Raw genomic sequence first — 18,636 nt, forward strand, 5'->3', positions numbered from 1 at the left:
AGGGGGTCTGAGACACGCTTTGTCCCCTGTTTATAACGGGGTACTCAGGTCAAAGCAGTTTCAGTCTTTTGTTCATGGTAATGAGTCATTCACGTCATCAGGAGAGTCGTCAAGGGAGCCATCAGGAGAGGCTTCCGTCCCATCATTAGGAGGGACAGCTGTCCTGTCATTAGGAGGGTGCTTACTAGAGCACAATAGGTGCTAATTAGAGCTATTGTTTAGTCACCAGCCTATAGCAGTCGGCCTCTCAGTAGGAGGGGTCTGGTTAGGCTTAAAACTCCAGCTTTGTGGCTTCTGTTTATTCTTCTTTACAAGAGTCAAGACAGAAGTCAAACTACCAGAGCAAGAATTTTAGCTGAGGAAGCTTCTGCGATTTGAAGCAAAACGTCCTCACATCAAGCAACCCAGTCCAGTCGAAGATTCAAGCTTCTCTACTACTTTCCTTCTAACAACACTCAATAAGTGTTTGAGAACTGAAGACACTAATTGCTGAAGCTTTGTAGGTGGAGTTCTTTCCCATTCTTGCTTTATGTACGACTACAGTTGTTCAACAATCCGGGGTCTCCACTGTTGTGTTTTGCGCTTCATAATGCGCCACACATTTTCAATGGGTGACAGGTCTGGACTGCAGGTAGGACAGTCTAGTACAGGGGTGGGCAATCATGTGCCATAAAGGGTCGAGACATTGCAGGTTTTCCTTGCTACCAGTCACCTTCACAGGTGATTTCATTAATGTTCAGGTGTCTCAGCAGGTGATTTCATTGATGACCAGGTGTTTATGTGCAGGGGAGAAGCTCATCAGCAACCCACCTGGTGAGGTGATTGGTTGCAAGGAAAACCTGCAGTGTCTCGGCCCTCGTTGCCCACCCCTGGTCTAGTACCAGCACTCTTTTACTACAAAGACACACTGTTGTAACACTTGCAGAATGTGGCTTGGCAATGCTGAAATAAGCAGGGACGTCCCTGAAAAAGGCGTTGCTTGGATGGCAGCATGTGTTGCTCCAAAACCTGGATGTACCTTTCAGCATTGATGGTGCCATCACAGATGTGTAAGTTGCCCATGCCATGGGCACTAACACACCCCCATACCATCACAGATGCTGGCTTTTGAACTTTGCATTGGTAACAGTCTGGGTGGTCTTTTTCCTCTTTTGTCTGAAGGACACGACGTCCATGATTTCCAAAAAGAATTTGAAATGTGGACTCATCAGACCACAGCACACTTTTCCACTTTGCATCTGTGCATTTCAAATGAGCTCAAGCCCAGAGAATGCAGCGGCGTTTCTGGATGTTGTTGATGTATGGCTTTCACTTTGCGTGGTAGAGTTTTAACTTGCACTTGTAGATGTAGCGACGAACTGTGTTAACTGACAATAATTTTCCGAAGTGTTCTTGAGCCCACGCGGTAAGATCTTTTACACAATGATGTCGATTTTTAATGTAGTGCCGCCTGAGGGATCGAAGGTCACGGGCATTCAATGCTGGTTTTCGGCCTTGCCGCTTGTGTGTAGAAAGTTCTCTAGATTGTTTGAATCGAATGTTCTGTTAATATTATGGACTGTAGATGATGGAATCCTTAAGTCCATGCAAGTGAATGTTGACAAACATTGTTCTTCAACTGTTGGTCTATTTTTTGACACAGTTGTTCACAAAGTGGTGACCCTCGCCCCATCTTTGCTTGTGAATGGGTGAGCCTTTTGGGGATGCTCCTTTTATACCCAAACCCCTTTCAAATTAGGCGTTCTTTGAGCATTCATCAACTTTCCCAGTCTTTTGTTGCCCTATCCCAACTTTTTTGAAGTGTGTTGCAGGCATCCATTTCAAAATGAGCAAATATTTGCACAAAAACAATGAAGTTTATCAGTTTGACCATTAAATATCTTGTCTTTGGTGTATTCAATTGAATATAGGTTGAAGAGGATTTGTAAATCATTGTATTCTGTTTTTATTTACATTTCACAGAACGTCCCAACTTCATTGGAATTGGGGTTGTAAAACAGACCACCAGTCAGCAACTATTGTCTGTGGGCAGAGTGTGCCACTTTTTTTTTTTTTTTGCGTGTTTGTAAGGTTCAGTTTCTCGTTCAAACTCTCTGTGAGTTGGACTTGTCAAATTTTATCGCAGAGCTGAACAAGACAAAAAGCCTGAAAAGCAATACCATGATTAAAGCAATAAATCCTCCAGTGTCTGTAAATGCTGTTACATCCAGAAATTAAGTTTTGTTTTTTTGTTTTTTCCACAGATCTGTTCCATTTTGGAGGCGTGGCTTTCAACTGACTACAGGGGAGGGTGGGCAAGTTATATCCATCCAGTGTTAATGTGTTTTTTTTTTACCACTAACATTATTTATGATCTATGCATAACATCAAATGACAGGAAATATTACATAAAAAAATATGACATTTGTATCATATTTAACTTAAATTGCCATAAATTGTGGCTGTTACAGTAGATTACAAAACATTAAAATCTTGAATTACTTTTTTCTTCTGCTTCACCTAGACCCATAAAAAACTAGCTGACTTACCTTTGGAAATAAATAAATAAAACTGAAAGGAGTAGCTTTTATTAAATTTTATTTGTATATGGCAGAGCTGCTAACAGGTGAAACATGCACAATGTATTGATTTTAAATTGATTTATTAATCGGGATCTTGGCTGTGGCGAGTGGTGGACTTATGCAGCACTGCCATTATGTGGGCCACATTAAGCTGGAGTTCTCCAAAATGCTCTAAAATGACCCTTTCAGCAGCTGTGAAAAATACAGAGAGACAAAATACAGTGAGAAAACAATAACTACTAAGTTCAAAGGCCTAATGCATAGAATATCTAATGGCCCCTTCACACATAACACAGTTGAGGCTGAATACCACACGAAGGAGGATTCGAATGCCAGTCGTGAAAATTCAGAGCTGCCTCGAAAGCCTCGCACAGAAGTCGCCACAACCACATGCACTACAGCACATGCACTCTGTGTTTGCATATCGCTCGTGCCGGAAACCCAATCGAACGGCGAGCAAGATGAGGTTGCACTGCCATCTGAATGTGTTCCCAACATTTGCACAGCATGTCGAATGCAGGTTGGAGAAATTGTGCCACGGCCGAGGGGCTGCTCAAAATCGTCAGCCATGTTGAACCCTGGCCAAATGTCATGATCAAGGCAGTCTTCATACCAGCGGCCGAATGATGGTGAATGTCGTGCGAGTACCCATTCGACCTACTCTCAACTGGAGACCAGGTGCCACCTATGAACATCTAACACCACTCGCTGGGCACTTCGAAAATACGGACCCCCAGCCCAGCAACATGAATGGGATGAGAGTATGTTGTGTGTCCCCCCCACACACCACAATCCTACATTTTCGAGGAGCAGCTGAGGTGGCGAAGGCTTGAATGTTGGTTGGAGTGTAGTGTGATCACAATCCAGTGCAGCGCGCACATCTGTACGGCTGTCATGTCCATGATGGAACAGCTGTCAGCTGTGGAACACCCATCATGACATATCCAGTATGTCCCATTGGAGGTGGACTCACCAGCCAGCAGCTAAAGATAAAAATAAAAACCCAGCTGCTCAAATTGCGTGTCACAGTGCCAGCGCACCATCTGATTGGGCATGCATGTCATGTGACATGCGATCGCAATGTCCACATGGTCCATCCGTCATTTGACAGCCTGACTGACAGCCTCACTGAAAGATCAGTGTGGACAGCTCATTTGCTCCACATCCTGGAGCTGTGAGCCCATTCATGTGAGCACTTGAGTGCTTTGCTACTTTGGACAGGTGGGCATGTCGCCAGTGAGCCCACCTGTCAATCATGTCGCAGCTGACCGCTGTGTCATCACAACTCACAGGTGGAGAACACATATCGTACCATGAAGAACATCACCTTTCACCATGCCACTGTGATGCACATGTGTGAGCAGGCTCTCATGACATGGTAAAAAATAAAAACACATATCACCTCTGGAGCGCATTCAGCTGCGCCTAAGTGCGTACTGCAGACACCATCAGCCAGGCTGCCCTATGTGAAAATATCCATCTGATCATGTGAACGGCCAGCTGGCGAGGCAAATGTCACGTCAACCACGTGAGTTATAGTCCACATGACGCAGTGTCCTTCAGCATGCTGCATCCCAACTGGGCAGTGACAGGTGGATGCACAGAGTTGGCTGATGTGTTCATGATATGAGCGTATCAATTCATTCATGTCAGTTAATGAATTCCTTGTTTACATCCATGGGCATGGTTCATGAACATAAAGGAACAGAAGAACAATAACTCTTGTATTGTCTGCTCTTTATAACAGGAATTAAATATTTTAACAGACAAAAAATTAAATCCATTTGTTTCCTCTCTTCAAACACAGTCTGTCAAGTCATCAGGCATCATTTACACATCATTGCCAGTAACACGACTGTCTTACATTTAAACAGTACATTCATTGTAATTATAATGTTCTGTGCTCTCTCATTATTTGGTTCTTACACATTTTCTTTGATTTATGTACATTTGTACAGCATTTAAGTCCTTCTACTGCTGTGTGAGCACGATGTGGTATCACACCTCTGATGTGGTTGCACTGTGTTCGTGTGCATGCACCTAAGCATGCAGAAAACTGTCACCATGGGATTGTACGGTATCCGTGCATGGCTGTCCAAGCGTCTGTCCCTCCCGACAGCGGCTGGAATATTTCGAGGTTCGCCAATTCAGCTCTTTTTTTTTTTTTTGGCATTTTCCAGCCGGTTTCTTCAGCTTTGGCAATACTTTGTCAAAACCTTGTAACTGTTAGAATGACCTAAACAGTGGGTCACCCCTCTGAGTCTGGTCAGCTTGAGGCATCTTCCTCACCATGAAACCTTACCACTGTCACCTGTGTGCTTGCTGTAGAGATTGGTAAGGTTAGACCTTACTTGTGTGAAGCACCTTGAGGCAGCTTTGTTGTGATTTATTGCTATATAAATGAAATAAATTTAATTGAAATTGAATAATGATAATAATAATAGTGTGTTTATGAAAACAAGAACCTAAATAATTTATAAATACATTAACAAAGTAAATTCATATTAAAAGAATGTAATTAACAGGAAATAAAAGGGTTGTGTTTTTCCTCTAAAAATTGTTGATATTTAAGGTCTAAGTTTATAAAAAGATTCTGGACTCACTTGCCATATCAACACAGCAAAACTTTGCATAAAACTGCATAATTACCACTGTTACGGTTGGACCTTAGGTTGCAGGTAGCCAAACAACAGGAGGTTAAAGTGCAAACAAAGGTGTTTAATCCATAGGTGAATAGTGAAAATACAATGTGACTCCAAAAACATACAAAATGACTTCAATGGTGTATAATGGAAAAGACAAACAAATCCAAGGTGAGCAAAACCAAAAAAAAAAAAAAACAGTAGGAGACAAGGTGTCTAATAGGGTTGGGTATCATTAACCCGTTCTTTTTGGGTATCGTTAAGAAATGATTTGTTCCTTCGATATTAATATTCTATTGGCTTAACGATTTCCTTATCGGTCCTTCAGAGCAGCTGTTGTTTTTGAGGGTGTTTGTCGGAAATTGATCATTCCTCTACATTCCTCTACATTCCTCTGTAATCAACCGTTTCTGCAGCATGACTCCACTTTGAAGCATGAACCAATGAAGAAATGCTTTGATCTGCTGGCTTGTTGGTTCTTTGATTCGCTGCTCTTCACAAGCGGCACGTCCACTTCTTAACCCCTCTCAAAGCCATTAAAATGTTAATCGTGAGTCTGAGTCTGTTTAAGACTCAATAAAATGTTGTTGACATAGAAAACTTGTAAAGCCTACTTTTAGGACACAGAAAATTCACAAGAGGTATCGATAAGGGAATCGATAAGGAATCGGATTGATAAGCGGAATCAATAATGGTATCAATATCGCTAAAATCTTATCAATCCCTAGTGACTAATAACTGGTGGGTAACAAAAAACAACTGTCCAAAAAACATGACAGTGAGGAAAACAGAAATTGAGAATCTAAGGTGAAGCTGGAACCAGTGGTGTGACAGGGCAGACAGGAACTTCTTCACAAAGAGGCAAATGAAAGTGATCAACTGGTGACCGGCAGCCAGCAAAAACAAAGGTGTGACTTAAATACCAACAGAACTGATGACTAACAGGTGTGGAGTGGCAAATGGAAGAGAGGTGGCAAAGCTGAATAAGTCTATAAAGCTGAATAAATAAATGGACAACCTGAGGGGAAAAAATCAACTCCAAACATGAAACACTGAACCAACCCAATCACAGATATACAATAAACACTGGGAGAAAATAAAACACCAAATGCACCAGGAAGACTACACTACATGCACGAGATGCAGGGTCCTCGCAAGACAGCTGTCAAAACACCACAGTGTCAGGCATCTCCCTGACAACCGAACACGGAGAGACCAGAAGCAACATGAAAATGAATGTGAAACATGCCGAAACCTTGAAAGAGCATGAATAAAAACAAGAACCAGGGTGAACATAAGCTGTGGGGAGCACCTGTCTGTTCCCCCTAGCTGCTATCTCGCGACCCGGTGGAACAGACAAGTGCTGCACACGGCTGACTGGCAATCATGGCATCTGTATCTGACGAGGGGAAAGTAGGTGAGAAGGGTATGGGTCTCACCACACTATTGCAGACACACCAAGACACACACGAATACATGCATTCTCTCTCACACACCCAGGGACAATGGAAGGAGGGGCACATGGAAGATCAGCACACACGCACGACAAACACACATGCCTCCACCACACATACATATTGCACACATACTCCCACACATGCACCCACAAACAATGGGAGGATAAACCATGACAGAGATGCCACGGGGATGGAAAATCACATACAAAGAACCACAAAAACAGCCACAACTGAACCAAACCTCAACAACCACCATTGAAAAATGTCAGCTACCTATTTTATAAACACCCCATGTAACACACAACGTCTGCACAACGTTGCAACAAGGTTGCAATTTGGTTGCGTCTGAAGTAACGTTGTATACACGTTGCAACAACGTTGCTAGTCCAGCTTCTCTCAATAAGGTCTGTTCCTAATGTTGTATTCACGTGCCTACAATGTTCCTGATATTAGCCAGTTAGCATGACTCATCAACAGGTCAGGCGCATGCGCACTAGCACATCCTGTTTTCCTACCGTGTGCGATTCCAGCAGTTGCATAGAATTTGTGAGACAGTAATCACCCAGTATCCTGAGAATCTTCCAACATCCACAAGTGAGAAGTATGTATAATGAAAGGATTTTTTTCTAGACATCACGTAAATATAAATTTCCTCAATATAAGTCATGGGTTAAAGCGCTCCTTCTACTCTCTTTTTTGTCCCCAGGACCTTCCGTAGCTCCCCCCTCCCCATCCTGTTTCTTTCAGGCCTTGCTCTCACTGCCTCTGATGCGCTTACTGAGTCTGTGGGTTTGGTAAATGCCGCAGCGGGCCACTCACACCACCCCCTGGTCTGCTGTATGGAGCTGTTGCCAACTCCTGCAACAGGTCCAGAGACTATGCTTGCTGTTTTGATGCGGCGCACTCCGGCAGCCTGCAAGGATAGACGTCTTGTGGAAAATAATAATTATAATAATAATAATGATTTATAATAATAATTTATTAATTTATATAGCGCCAAATCATGAGTAATCGCCTCAAGGTGCTTCACAAACATTTAAAAGCAGAATAAAATGAAATAAGATTAAAACACAATAAAAAAACATAAAAGGTAAAAGAAGTAAAATAAATAAAACGAATAAAAAAAGACACACAATCATATAAAATACTAATGATAAAACAGGGAGAACAGATGTGTCTTCAACCTGGCTTTAAAAGTCTCCACAGAGTCCAACTGTCGTATTAGTGCAGGCAGATCATTCCACAGACCTGGGGCGCAGTGATAAAAAGCTCTGTAACCCGCTGACCTTTTCACCACCATCGGGACACACAATAGTCCTTCCGCTTTTTTCTATCAGGTATCTTATTGGGTAGCAAGGGACTTTTGAGGCAAAGCTGTTGTTTTATTTCGCTTTATCTTAATTTTTCCCTATTAAAACCCTAAAGAGCATATGTCTGTGAGTAATACTACCTTTTAATGTTAAACTGACCTGTTATGGTCTTCTGAAACAGTTGATAGATATATTTTATAACTTAAAAACGGGACAGATGCTGACATGTTAGCATATCTATGGTATTTGCAATGTTAAGGTTAGCATTAAGCTGTCACCTGTGAGCACATTTGTATTTGTGTTCAGTATAATATTTAATGACTCAACATTTGTTGACGTAAAAGAGTTTTTGATAAAAGCAAAACTTGTTTTGCGTAATCTCTGTCATGTGTACTAAATGTTTTCTTTAAAAAAGTAGGGGGAAAATTGAAAAAAAAATCGAAAGTCGATCTTTTTCTGAAAAAATCACAATGTTGCATAAATGTGACAACGTTGCATTACAACATTGCATGCAATGTTTCCATGTTTTGTGACTTTTCTGGAGAATGCATGAGTAGAAAATTGTTATGGGTTGTCAAACAGGACAGAACATCTGCATGTATCTTATACGTGTTCAAATTACAAAAAAAAGTCTTTCTACTTTCCACAGCTACAGTCAGTGGTGGGCACAACTAACCAAAAAGTTATCTTCGATAGCCACTACTCCGCTAACTGAAAGTTCACTTTTATAACTATAAACCAATAAACTGAAAAAAAATTAGCGTAAGCTACAGCTAACCACTAACCGCTAACTTTTAGTATTGACTCTGGTACACTATCAGCTACCGACAAGCCATTTTTGAGTTTAAGCACCGCAGACACTTCTGAGTGGCTTCTGTCTTTTTGTGCCCTGTCCACTGCTGTAAGGAAGAGTCATTTAAATTCAACATACAGTGCCCCAGACATATGGCAAAAGGCATAACAAGCAAAGCAGGTTTGACTTATGGTTTGATTTAAAAATCAAACTAATTCCAGATGGTTTATTGCTATTAACGTTAACTCTGTCATTTTTACAAAGTCAAAAGATCATAAATGTCTTTTAGTTTTAAATAAATGCACTAATTCTGAAGGATTGAGCATTAGTCCCCTAACGTTTTTTGTTGGCATAGTAAGTAATGCCAAATGGTCAAAAATGATTGTAAACCCTAAAATCACACATTAGTTCCTGTTTGTTATATGTTTTGCAGCAGTCAGGCAGCTGTGAGGAGCTGAGCTCAACCCAACCCCAGCAGAAGGAGGCTGGCAGCCTAGCTGCTCCAAAGAAAATTTGCATTTACATTCAACAGAGAGTGCCCCACACGTGGCAAAAGGCATAAAAAGCAAAGCAGGTTTGATTTATGGTTTGATTTAAAAACCAAACTAATTCTGGCCATTTTATTGATTTTAACGTCAACTCTATCATTTTTTACAAATTGAAAATATCATAAATATCTTTTAGTTTTAGATTAATGCACTAATTCTGAAGGTTTGAACATTAAAACTCACAGATGCCAAAAAGCATTATGGGAAAATGAGCTGCCTCATCACTGGGTGGCTGTTTATTTATTTGTAAAAAAAAAAAAAAAAAAAGTGTGTGTTAGTTTTTGCAAATAAATGTGTATTTGTAAATGTCATTTGTTTTTCATTTGTAAAAACAGGCGTTTGCAAAACTGAAAATTCTGTTAAGTGTGATTCAGCACACACCGAATGGCGACCGTGTGACAGTTGGATGCTATTTACACTCCCATCCAGTAGATGGCTGTGTTCCATACATTTGGGCCAAAATCCATAGAATGCCGCCATCTAGTGGATGGGAGTATAAATTTCATCTAACTGTCACATGGTCACCATTTGGTGCACTGAATCACACAGACTTTTCAGTTTTTCAAATGCCTTTTTTTATAAATGAAAAACAAATGACATATTCAAAAATGCACATTTATTTGTAAAGACCAACACAGATGTTACAGTAACTTGTATGTTGGTTTTTTGCAAATAAACCAACCAAACAATGATGAGGGGGCTCATTTTCCCATATTGCCTTTTGGCATCTGTGAGTTTTAATGTTCAAACCTTCAGATTTAGTGCATTAATTTAAAACTAAAAGATATTTCTGATATTTTCAATTTGTAAAAATGACAGAGTTGACGTTAAAATCAATAAAATGGCCAGAATTAGTTTGGTTTTTAAATCAAACCATAAATCAAACCTGCTTTGCTTTTTATGCCTTTTGCCACATGTGTGGGGCACTCTGTGTTGAATGTAAATGCAAGTTTTCTTTGGAGCAGCTAGGCTGCCAGCCCCCTTCTGCTGGGGTTGGGTTCTCACAGCTGTCTGACTGCTGCAAAACATATAACAAACAGGAACTAATGTGTGATTTTAGGGTTTACAATCATTTTTGACCATTTGGCATTACTTACTATGTCAGCAAAAAACGTTAGGGGACTAAAAGTTAGCGAAACAAATGCTTATTATAGAAGTCCCATGGCATTTACTCAGTAACAGCTGAATTAAAATTATTTAAATTCATCCATGGGAACTGGTACTTTATTATATTTTATTAAATTTTTTAGTTGTTATAATATTTTGGACATTCCTGAATTAGATAGTCATTGGGGGTTTTAAATGTCAGAAAAACTGAAAATAAAAAGTTAGGTTCCTGTCATCCCATTTATGTACCGCACATTAAATTGTAGAAAATATATTTTGTAGAAATAGGCAAATATCTTACAGGGAGTGGCAGAATGACTCTATAGAAAGCTGTCATGTACATTTGCATTTACAAAGCCTCGTTCTGTTGCCTTTACATATCTGGCCTGCCACGTCCCAAAATTGGCAGCATCCATCTAAGAACAAAGGCTGTTTTTTTTTCTCCTTTGGGACAGACTGGTGCCAGGCAGAGCTCTGTGGGTAAACCTCTCACCCCCACCACCACTCTGGTAAACAAACCACAAACAAACCCGCTGGAGCCCGAGGCACCAACACAACCGCTGTCCCCAGCCCCACCGTCTCCCAGAGTCAGCTGACATTCTAGATATGTGTGTGTGTAGCCTGAGAGGATTAAAAATTTAAAACGGTGTGGACTGGTACAAAGCTTTCTATTAAGTTCCTCGCCCCTTAAGACAGAGGCTTATGCTTTGAAAATGTTTCACAGCCCAACAAGATTGTGGAAATTTGTATGACTTCAGAGAACAATAAAACAGTATTCTCCTATAAATCAGCATGATTCAGCCTATGGCGAGTTTGTGGATTTTAGGGCATTTTGAGAGAATTGATGACTTATTTTTAAAGCAGCAAGAACTGCAATAAAAAAGCATCAGAATCCTGTGTGATTCAGCAAAAGTGTGGGTAAAGGAATAGAAAAGCAAAAATATATTTCTGTTGTGTCCAATGTTGCAATGTTAAGGCTAAAAGAAGCATTTACTAAAGCAGTTTACTAAAGGCTGCACTATTTTGCAAGATGTATGGGGTTTACACATGGCAAATAAGAAAGCCCCCTTTCAGTATTTTGATACGGACTGTGTGGTTAATGTCACACTTGGACATGAACTTAATAACACATTCTCTGTTATCTAAATGCAGAAGTTACATTTGTTTAGTCTAACTGTGTTCCTGAGTTCTAATTCAGGGTGGGACTAGATTATATGTAGTCTGTAATATACAGTAAAAACACAAGGTGTAATTACACATTACAGTGAAGAGGCCGCTCCAGCAGGCCTGTCAGCAAAACACCAAAACATTATTACAAAAAGTACTTTTCTTAATGATTATGAGACTGTTGAGGAAGGTAAAGTTCTCAACTTTATGCAAAGTGTCATGTTGTACACATTTTCATTAGACAGCATAGGTCACTGGTTGTGTTACAACAGATATTCATGTCAATTAACCAAAAATACCCCACAAACATTAAGGTGATCCATCTAAAATGTGCCAATTGAAATTTCTGATAAATAGTGTTTTTGTGTTTGTTGCTTAAAATGGAAAGGAGCTGCTGCTTTCCAACCATCTTTCCCATCAGAGTGGGTACCTGTCGGTTCTCTCCAACATTAGCTGTTTTTAACAGGCTCAGTGGATGCCTCTCAAAGTGCAAGATATGGACTTCTGTTTGTGTGGGACATTTCAGGTCAAATTTTTCTTTGAACATGGGAATTTCTACAACTCCAATTCCAGTGAAGTTGGGACGTTGTGTAAAATGTAAATAAAAACAGGATATAATGATTTGCAAAGTCTCTTCAACCTATATTCAATTGAATACACCACAAAGACAAGATATTTAATGTTCAAACTGATAAACATTGTTTTTGGGCAAATATTTGCTCATTGTGAAATGTATGTGTTGTGAAAGTGTAGGAACACGGACCCACAACAGGGGGCGTAAAAGAACGGGCAATGGATAAGCCAAACAGTAACAATTTAATGTTGTAAATTGTGCACAACGGAATACAGACAACAATCAGTTTGGGACTATAGTCAATTACACGTTGGGTGACGTGTGGGCAGGCTTGAGGATAGGAGACGCCCGTCCAGAACCGAGCCAGATCCCACACGGCCCTCACCGTCAATGGATCTGAAGAACACTGGAGCCGCCAAGTCCTGGGTCCCCAGGTGGTCACCGTCTCCAGCTGTCAGACCTGGTACTTCTGGCAGAGAACAGAAACAGCACAGGTGAGTGTGAGTAAACACACTCAGTAATCCCACAGTCTGTGTTCTGTAAGGAGGGAGAACCTCCACCTCCAATAACACACTCGGACAGCTCCTGTGAAAACCACTTATCTGGTTGGGGTGGGAGGCGAAGCCGTCGCAGTCCACACCCAACGCCAATACAGCAGATAAGGAACACGTCACAGGAAAATGGCTGCAAATGAGGTCAGACTATTATTCGTTGTGAATACAGCAGAGAAAGTACCTCCAAGGTAGCTGATTTCTCGGCGGGGAGGTGGAGTTGCAGTCCGGCCTTTATGGTGGTGGTGATGTGGATGAGTGACAGCTGGTGCTGATGACGAGTGACAGCTGTCACTCCCGGTTGCTATGACGCCCTCTCGTGCTTGAAGCCCGCACTTCAAGCAGGGCGCCATCTGGTGGTGGTGGGCCAGCAGTACCTCCTCTTCAGTGGCCCACACAACAGTATGCCTGCAACATGTTTCAAAAAAGCTGGGACAGTGGTATGTTTACCACTGTGTTACATCACCTTTTCTTCTAACAACACTCAATAAGGGTTTGGGAACTGAGGATACTAATTGTTGAAGCTTTGCAGGTGGAATTCTTTCCCATTCTTGCCTGATGTACGACTTCAGTTGTTCAACAGTCCGGGGTCTCCATTGTCGTATTTTGTGCTTCATAATGCGCCACACATTTTCAATGGGTGACAGGTCTGGACTGCAGGCAGGCCAGCCTAGTACCCGCACTCTTTTGCTACAAAGCCACGCTGTTGTAACAAGTGCAGAATGTGATTTGGCATTGTCTTGCTGCAATAAGCAGGGACGTCCCTGAAAAACACGTTGCCTGGATGGCAGCATGTGTTGCTCCAAAACCTGGATGTACCTTTCAGCATTGATGGTGCCATCACAGATGTGTAAGTTGCCCATGCCATGGGCACTAACACACCCCCATACCATGACAGATGTTGGCTTTTGAACTTTGCACTGGTAACAATCTGGATGGTTATTTTCCTCTTTTATCCGGAGGATACGATGTCCATGATTTCCAAAAACAATTTGAAATGTGGACTCATCAGACCACAGCACACTTTTCCACTTTGCGTCTGTCTATTTCAAATGAACTCGGGCCCAGAGAAGGCGGCGGCGTTTCTGGATGTTGTTGATGTATGGCTTTCGCTTTGCATGGTAGAGTGTTAACTTGCACTTGTAGATGTAGCGACGAACTGTGTTAACTGACAGTGGTTTTCTGAAGTGTTCCTGAGCCCATGCAGTAAGATCCTTTACACAATGATGTTGGTTTTTAATGCAGTGCCGCCTGAGGAATCGAAGGTCACGGGCATTCAATGTTGGTTTTCAGCCTTGCTGCTTATGTGTCGAACGTTCTCCAGATTCTCTGAATCTTCTGATTATATTATGCACTGTAGATGATGGAATCCCTAAATTTCTTGCAATTGAACATTGAGAAACATTGTTCTTAACCTGTTGGACTATTTTTTCATGCAATTGCTCACATTGTGGAGATCCTTGCACCATCTTTGCTTGTGAACAGCTGAACCTTTTGGGGATGCTCCTTTTATACCCAATCATGACACTCACAATTGGTGTCCTCAGTTCCCAAACACTTATTGAGTGTTGTTAGAAGGAAAGGTGATGTAACACAGTGGTAAACATATCACTAACCCAGCTTTTTTGAAATGTGTTGCAGGCATCCATTTCAAAATGAGCAAATATTTGCACAAAAACAATAAAGTTTGTCAGTTTGAACATTACATATCTTGTCTTTGTGGTGTATTCAGCTGAATATAGGTTGAAGAGGATTTGCAAATCATTGTATTCTGTTTTTATTAACATTTCATACAATGTCCAAATTCATTGGAATTGGGGTTGTACATCTACAGACTTAATTAACATAAAGGAAACTTACTTTACTTGTAACAGTAAAGATGAATATGACATGAACCAAGTAGTGAACAGTTTTAATAAATTTTTTGTTAATGTTGGGCCAGATTTAGCAGTTGACATTCCATATACTACATGGGAAAACCAGCAATTAATTGAGAGAAATGCATATACTATGTTTCTTGGCTCGGTTGATGAGAAATTATTATGATAGTAAGCACATGTAAAAGTAAAAAGTCAACTGATCATAATGATGTACATGTGGCTTTAGTAAAGCAGATAATTCCAGAAATTGTTAAACCATTAGCATATATATTTAATAAATCATTTCAAATGGGAATTGTTCCAAATGGTATGAAAGTGGCAAAGGTGATACCTCTATTTAAATCTGATGACAAACATCTTTTTACTAACTACAGGTCTTTGTCTTTATTGTCACAATTCTCTAAGATACTGGAAAAATAACCTGCTTGATGACAGTCAATATGGTTCAGAGCGAAAAGGTCCATGGCTTTGGCTTTGTGCAATGCAATCGAAGAGATCAATAAACATGTGGACCAAAGGGAATTAGTAATAGGTCTATTTGTTGACTTAAAAAAGGCTTTTGATACAATCAATCATAGCATATTATTTTAAAAGTTGGAACTTTATGGGATTAGAGGAGTGGCTGGATTAAACTGGATTAAAAGTTATTTGCAAAACCGGAAGCAGTTTGTTAAAATCGGGGACTGCGGTTCTACATAACTGAACATTGTTTGTGGGGTTCCCCAGGGCTCTGTGCTGGGACCCAAATTATTTATTTTATATATTAATGATTTATGTAAAGTTTCCAATGTGTTTAAAGCAGTTCTCTTTGCTGATGACACAAACCTGTTTTGTTCTGGAGAGAATTTGCAGCAATTATTGTTTGATTTGAGAGTTGAAATGATAAAGCTGAAGAGTTGGTTTGACATGAACAAACTGTCATTAAATTGGTCAAAAACTAAAATGATGTTATTTGGAAATTATAAATTGGATGTACACATTCAGTTAAATATACTTGGGGTAAATATAGATTGTGTCAAGGAAAATAAGTTGTTAGGTGTGATTATTGATGATAAAATTAACTGGAAAGCTCATATTCATCATATTCAAAAGAAAGTTTCTAAAAGTATTGCAATATTGAATAAGGCAAAGTATATTCTAGATGGTAAATCACAACATACTTTGTATTATGCATTGATTGCACCTTATTTGACATACTGTGTGGAAGTTTGGGGTAATAACTATAAAACTACATTACAATCATTATTCATCCTTCAAAAAAGAGCATTAAGAATAATTCATAATTCAGGGTTTCAGGATCATACCAATCCATTGTTTATTAAATCAAAGATATTAAAACTTTATGATATCATTTCATTTAAGACTGTTCAGTTGATGCATGAAGCAAGAAATAAACAATTATCTCTCAGAATTCAAGAATATTTTACGCTGAGAGAAGGAATGTATAATTTAAGGGGTACGTTTTATTTTAAAATTGCGGGCGCTAGGACGACTAGGAGGTGCTTTTGTGTTTCCATTTGTGGCCCCAAAAATGGAATAATTTACAAGAGAAACTTAAGCAATGTCCAGATATTAACCGGTTCAAACATTTATACAAACAAATGGTATTTTCTAGATATGTATTAGATTAATAGGGTTGAGTTGTGTAATATGTTGAGGCTGTTGTACTGGAACCTTCGGGTTTTTTTTTTTGTTTGTTTGTTTTGTTTTTTTGTGAGTATTCTGGAGAAATATTTGATTTCTTTTATCTGTAACTATGTGCTGGTGTGTTCAGATTGTGTTGGATATAAATGTCTATGAACAGGCATATATGCCTGATTGATTTTATACAGGAGGGTAGGCATGGATAAGCGTTGCTTCTGCCTACACCTTTAGGCAACTTGTATTTGGTTTATCTTCTTATATTTCTTTCTGTCTTTGACTTTTCTGTTATGAGTTTGGTCATATGAGTGAATTTCTGTTATGCATGGGTGTCTAATAAATTATTATTTTTGGTTGTTTACCCACATTTAACTTTATAAGGTTGATGTAAGAAATTGCTTTTTAAACAATGTAACCCTTTCCTTTAAAACATACTGACTGCTGTCTTATTGTCAGTCACAGGATGAAATTTGGAATACACTGCTGCAGCAGAAATGTTTTAGACTTACCACCACCAAGTAGATTATGCTTTTACTAGCTGGGGTACCTGGCGCTGCCCGGGTTAACCTGGGTTTTGGGGTGGTAAGTGTTGTTATTGTGGTACATGTTAGTTTAACAGTGTTGTTAGTGTTATTGATTTATTGTGTTTTTGTAGTTCAGTTTTGTAGTAGTTTAGTTAGTTAAGTGTCATGTTGGCGTTACCATGAGTGAAAACTGTACTGCGTATGATGTCTTCCGCCACCATGTCCATTTGTGGGTGTGTAAAAATAAAAGCACCTGCATGTGGTAGAAAAGACAAAAGCCTCTGTGTGTGTGCGCACGCGTGCGTGCGTGCGTGCGTGTGAACAACTTTCATCATGGAGAAACTGGGGCAGCTGGCATTTTCCATTTGATATGCTTATGTATTTCAGGTCAAGGATAAACGCTGCCAAAATGGAACATTGATAGGACTAATATTTTTGGAGAAACTACAGATATTAGCTAATAACTCTGAACAATGGATCTTAATAATTACATTCTGGACTCACACACCATTCCAGCACAATGGATGTTGATAATTACATTCTGGACTCACACACCATTCCAGCAGGAGGCGGTAAATCATCTATATATTAAAAGCATGCATGCATATATAATTTTATTTAGTAAGTTCAATGTAAGTACATAATATAATTTTAAACATGTTAAAACTACACATATGACAAAAGAAAGTGAAAACACTTATTTCCATTGTGGTCCATTTAAAAATCAAATGACAAAATAGAAGCAATAATAAAATAAAATAATATTAATAATAATGCTGTCAATAATAATAATTAAAAATAAATAAATAAAAGTGTGTATATGATAACAAGAACCTAAACATTTTCTAAATACATTAAGACAGTAAATTAACATAAACAAATTATGTAATTAACAGGAAATAAAAGGCTTGAGACTTCCTCTAAAAATTGTTGAGGTCTAAGGTTCTAAAAACATTCTGGACTCACACACCATTCCAGCTCATTATAGAAACTTTACATAATTTGTTACCGCCCTTGAAAAATATCAGCTAACTATGTTACAAACACTACCCAACCTAGAGCTCATGGATCCCCATGGGCAACACGCTAGTTAAATTTATGCTTTTGAATTGAAATATCCTGATCATTTTTGCAGTGTCGTTAGTGTGACAAAAACATCTGGCTGTAAAGACAGCTGGTCAAAACTGAGAAGGCACACTCTAAAAATTAACTGCTGTCTCAACAAGAAAAAAAAAAAGATGTAACAATTTGCATGGATTTTTTTAAGCTATTTCAACTTAACTAAAGTTATTTCAACTTAACTAAAGAAGTCTTGTGGCATTAATTCAGTTGAAATAACTTAAAAAAATCTATGCAAATTGTTACATTAATTTTTTTTTTTTTAATTGAGACAGCAGCCAGTTCATTTTTTAGAGTGCACTTTTTTTCTATGACTCCTGGGATAGGGGCTGTCTGGTGGCTTCATGGTTAGCATTAAGCTAGAAGGTCATGGGATTGATTTCCACCTGTATCCTTTCTGTGTGGAGTTTGCATGTTCTCCTCATGTTTGCGTGAGTTCTCTCTGGGTGCTCCGGCTTCCCCCTACATCCAAAGACATGCAGGTTAAGTGAATTGGAAACTTTAAATTGTCTGTAGGTGTGCATGTGGGTGTTAATGTGTTTGTTTATGTGTGGCCCTGTGACAGACTGGTGTCCTGTCCAGGGTCCCCCGCCTCATGCCCTATGACTGCTGGGATAGGCTCCAGCAAGCTCCAGTCAGATTAAAACAAATCATAAAAAAAGGAACTACACCTTTAAAAGGTTTAAGTCAATCAGATTAATGCATCAGGTTTTACAGTGACATACATTAAATGGTGAAGGTGTGTAGTACTTTGAGAGAGAT

Source organism: Thalassophryne amazonica, chromosome 1 (genome assembly GCF_902500255.1).
Source record: "Thalassophryne amazonica chromosome 1, fThaAma1.1, whole genome shotgun sequence".
Lineage (NCBI taxonomy): Eukaryota > Metazoa > Chordata > Actinopteri > Batrachoidiformes > Batrachoididae > Thalassophryne > Thalassophryne amazonica.